Consider the following 5,039-nt stretch of genomic DNA (forward strand, 5'->3'; position numbering starts at 1 on the left):
TGCTATTATTATAATCACTGTAAATTAAACAAGTTCAGGGACAGGATGAGTCCTTCTCTTACTCCCTACATTATTCTGAGCCACTCTGTTTCGTCAAACTCCATTTCAACAGTAGCTTCTTACTCATTGTAAAAGAATAACCGAATGTTCTAGCACATTCACTGGCTTTATTTTCAAATTCTGACATGAATTACCTTCAAAACAAACTTGCTGTTATCAATAAAACAAAGTGTTTTAAATTCTCTTAAATATTTTCTCAAATACTCCCTTTAATTTTTTAAGTAATATGTACATATGACACCAGTAATTCATGAACTGTTCCACACACTGCACTCACTGACTGTATTATACTTCTCCATATTGCATTTTCTCGTATATTATCAGTTGTATTCCAATGTTTTCCAACCAATCACCCTCAGATATAGCCTGTGTTTTGGTTGTTTAAAACAGGCTGCAGTGAACCATGAATTCACTTTGCTAAATTCTATAGCCCTATGTCCTGCAGTCTTGCATTTACAATACTCAGAATGAAATTTTGTGGATTAGAGTGGATTTTAATCTGGATAATCTGGTACTACTACAGCTGGTACTACTACAGTGGACAAGTGACTACAAGTTTGCAGTCTATAAATCACAGCAAATGTAGCAGATTGTCTTTTCTTAATCTTACTGATTGTGCAGGACTCTATTGGGGGAAATGATCTCTCAAGTATCTGAGACTGTTTACATGCCCAAGGTAAACCTGGTTTGCTTGTTAATTGTTAGCCAGTGCACTTGCTTCAACAGAGTGTAACGTGCATGCCAGATATTCTTGCATAGAATGCTTCTGCTGAATTCTATTGCTGATAAGTGCTCCATTACACTTCATGTAGATATTATAGTGCACTGGCATCTCAGCAGTCAGGGAGCAGAGGCATCATCAATAAATTCTCTTCTCTGAAAATGTCCTTTCAAGTAGGATTGGAATCCATCTAGCATAGTTCTTAAACAATTCCCAACTCACACAGATGCTCCAGGAAATAGTGTAGTATACACTATCAAAAGCTGCTGAGATACAAAGCAAATCAGTAGAGTAAAATTACCCTTCTTTCTCTCTAACAATAAGTCATCTATCAGGTTAGCCAGTCCCAAGCCAGGTCATAGCCCAGATTGAAAAAATATGTCTTCCAAAAGACTCAAGGCTATGCATCATTTATTCAGCTTCATGATCAATCTTAACATTTTTGTGGATCCAAGAGTTGCAGTTGGTGGAATGATAATACAAAGGTGGTAAGATCATTTTTTTCTGTTCTTTTTCAGTAACTATTGGGTTTTCTTTCAAAACAAAACATGAAACTACAATAACCAATATGTATCTTTTTAAAAATGAAGTTTATTTTCAGACCAGAATTTTCATGCATCTACTTCTTCAAAATGATGGGAAAATAAATCATCAGTGTTCACTAGTAGTAACTTATTTATTTATAAAATTTGTAGGCCGCCCTCTTACCTCAAGATAACTCTTGGAGCTGATCTTGAGGTGCAAAAATGTGAGCTTACTGAGCTTAGCGGGTTAAGCAACACACATTCCCTGATTAGAAAAGCAAGCCCACTTAGGTATGGTAAGAATTCCCCTAAAGAAAGGGATGCATCACCCGCAGGCCACGCTCACCCCAGATCCACGAAGGGGGAAAATATCGTGAAATGTCACGTGATGGCAATGTGACGCCTTGAGTTTGACACCCGTGCCCTAAGACAAAAAATAGTCCTGATTCTCTACATATCCATACTCTTTTCCGACTCTTCCTGCTGATGCCTTAACTGTTACTCGCATGGTATGCAAGTGATGAAAATAATGCCATGCTGATGCAGTGCAAGTTCCAATGCTTCTGTGTGAACGCTATATCATGTTGTCAACTTTGCGCGGAGAAAAGTGGGGCAGCTTGTATGGTGACAGCATAAAATTGCTTTCATCATTTTGATGAATGTGGTAGATCCTATGGATGCTCCTGCTGTTGAAATCCATTATTTTTAATTTCAGATGCTTCGGCTTGAAAAATTAGTCATGCCTTTAGCAAAAAGTTTAAAACCTGTTGACCATTATTTTCTTGGTTCTCATAATTTAAATTAAGGTTAGTAGCTAAGCTGTTTTTGTGCCTGCTGGGCTTCGTGATCCGCTTCCTCTTTCAATTAAAGCGGAAAAGGAGATGGAAAAAATGTAAAGCATGGGTGTCAAGCTTGATCGCGTCACATGACGTATTGTGATGTTTTGCCTTCGCAGAGCCAGGGTGGGCGTAGCCTGTGCGTGACTCAACTGGTCCGTGGGCCGCCAGTTTGAACAGGCCTGATGTAAAGTAATAAAGAATTTCCCCTTTTAACAATTTGTGACTGGCCATTCTCATAATGTGATAGCCCCTTTGGCTGCTAGTTTGTGAGATTTTTAAATCCATACCTCTTCTCCAATATTTGGGCTAATACATTACATCGACTCTCATAACTTTTCTGTAGTTTATGCAGTTTCAATAATTGTGTAAATCACAAACTTGTATAGTTTCCTTTCTACCAGAAGTATCCAACCGAGCCACAGCTACCTGGGCTGCAAGAACTGATTTGGAGGAGAAATATTTGCTTTTTTTTTTTTTTCCAATGACAGCAAGTATTTATATTCAAAAAAAGCTCCGCCACAAAGTCCATGTAATCAGGAAAGTCAATATTGTGCAACAAAAGCAAAATCAATTCATTAGACCTCAACAAGATAAAGACTAAAGCATCAGACAAAAGAAAGCAGCAGTGTTTGATGTATTTATTTTTATATGCCATCTCTTAGCATTTTGTATAACAACAGTTCATGCTATATGTTTATACACAGTTAACATTTCATTTGTTTCTATTTCCACAATTGCAAATGTTTCAACTACAGAAAAACAGAATAAAACTCAAATGCTTCTATCTTGTGAGAAGATTTATTTTTCCCCCTGAGAGAACATGAAGACATTTTCTGAATTGGGTTCAAAAAGCTGTGGCCTCATCAGAAGAAGGAAAATAACTAAAACATTTTAAATGACTTTTTTATCTTTTTCTTATCCACATCAACGGAATATCTTTCCCGGGTTTTAAATAACAGTAAGCTGCAGTTGAATTTTTCCAGTAAATAGCTGAAGCTGAACCTATCATCCAAAGTCACATTCTCTAAAGAAATTGTCATCTTCTTACTGATGATCTTGCTTTCTTTTTGAATTCCTCAATTTGTTGCATTTGGCATAGTACTGGAGGACAACATCTGTGGGATTATTGGCCAGAGACAATTGCTTGTTCACTGAAGAGAATAAAAACATTTGCAGGTGTTGAGTGCCAAGAAGGCCAATTAGACACAATTAAGTAGAGAAGCCTTTCTGATAAAATAAATGGCTAGCTTGAGTATTTAACTTATTAAAGAAAAAAACATTTTTATTAGTGTATCGGAGGCAGCTTAGATAAAAGTTCCACAATACCTATGATAAATAGAGTCATATTATGTCAATCTTAGTTCCCATCTTAAACAATGGGAACAGTTGTGATTAGATTACTTTTTGGCTTTTGGGGCTAAGATGAAGAAATAGAATAGAAATACATGCAAGAAATAATGACTTTCACATCTCAGAAAAACCCTTTGCACATTACGATAGTCAAATTCTTTCGGTATATCTTGAAAGTGGACATGAGGCAAAGGGTTCGAAGAAGATAGTTTGAGGATGGATAAACTATTTTTTTTTCCACCAAACACTCTCTTCCAACTTCCATCAATTCCAACCACCAGTCCCAGCAGTCAGGTATGAAGGCATTGTATGTATCAGCATATCTTATCAGAATGGCTACTCTATGCTGGAGTGTATTTAGCAATAACTACAAGTAGGATAGTGGTTATTTAGCATTTCAAACAGACAATTTGAACTATTCAGTCCTAGTTGATACATAACTTTATAGCAAAGCCTTCTATATTATGATAGTGCTGCCTTCTTGCTTACCTTTCAGGCCCCCGCAATGGTGGCTGACTTACCTTCTTTCAGCTTGATCCGGAGGTAGACAATGAGCAGTAACAGAAGTAAAGTTACGGGCAGGAAGATTCCAGTGAAAAGAAACCAGCCAGGCACCTTGCTCAGAAACACTCCTAGATTATATCCCATGGCCTAGGAAACACAAGCAGTAATGTAGGCCTACCAACCCACCGTCTTCGTATGTTTGCGTTCCTTGATAATCCTTGCTTCTGCCGAAGGGCCTTTGCTCAGTCCTTATGACATTTCCCCCTTTCTGGACTTTGTTTTGTTTATACAAGCTTGTGATTCCTAATAAGAATAAGCCACTTACAGAGTCACTCGGTGCAAAGTTTAAAACAGCATGTTGGAATTATGCTGAGTGGTCTAACTAAAGTAGAAGAAGAGGCTTTGTTTCCTTTTCTGAGGTCAATCATTGTTTGGATATCTTCTGCCCTGATCATTTATTATGATCACAACAGTTAATGTAAGAGTATTATGTTATATAAGATGCATTTTTAGCACTTGTCTTACATTGCTATGTGCTGAAAGCTATCTTTCTGCACAGTTAACAGATGAATATTGCTATTTCTTATCTCTCATTTCCAGAAATATGGTATAATAGTTGGGGATCAGGTGTTCTCATTAGCTGCCTCTAAGAAATTTTGAAGCATGGTATTGCCAAAGAAAGTGGGGTTACCATCCAAAGTAATGTTTTGGGTGTTTAAATAGAACTAGTGATATAAACAGAAATATAAAAGTCCTAGGGTTGTTTCCCCCCCCTTAAAGTTAAATTTAATAATACATAAAATGCCAACAAATTTCATTGAGCACTGAAATCTCTTCGGTGTCTCTTGTTCATCTCTTCTTCTATCTTCAGGAACAGATATGATGATGTATCAGCTTGTTCCTTGGTATTATTCTGCTCTAATTACCATGCTTTGATTCTGAGCTAAATAAACCCTTTTATTTACATTGCATTTTGTCCAATAAGAATCATATAAAAATATTAAAACATATTGACATGTCCAGATACAGAACAGATTTAAA

General features: G+C 36.8%; 1 long non-coding RNA gene across 1 annotated transcript; it reads right to left on the bottom strand.

The window, feature by feature from the left end:
* Positions 1-2,768: 2,768 nt before the first annotated feature.
* Positions 2,769-4,463, bottom strand: LOC148132916 (uncharacterized). The gene is made up of 2 exons (XR_015750674.1): positions 4,016-4,463; positions 2,769-3,295 (listed from the first exon to the last, which is right to left on the bottom strand). It is a non-coding gene; the product is annotated as an uncharacterized LOC148132916 (long non-coding RNA).
* Between the last annotated feature and the right edge of the window lie 576 nt (positions 4,464-5,039).

Source organism: Notechis scutatus, chromosome 1 (genome assembly GCF_049901735.1).
Source record: "Notechis scutatus isolate UNSWTSFEM ecotype Mainland chromosome 1, rNotScu1.2, whole genome shotgun sequence".
NCBI classification, from domain to species: domain Eukaryota; kingdom Metazoa; phylum Chordata; class Lepidosauria; order Squamata; family Elapidae; genus Notechis; species Notechis scutatus.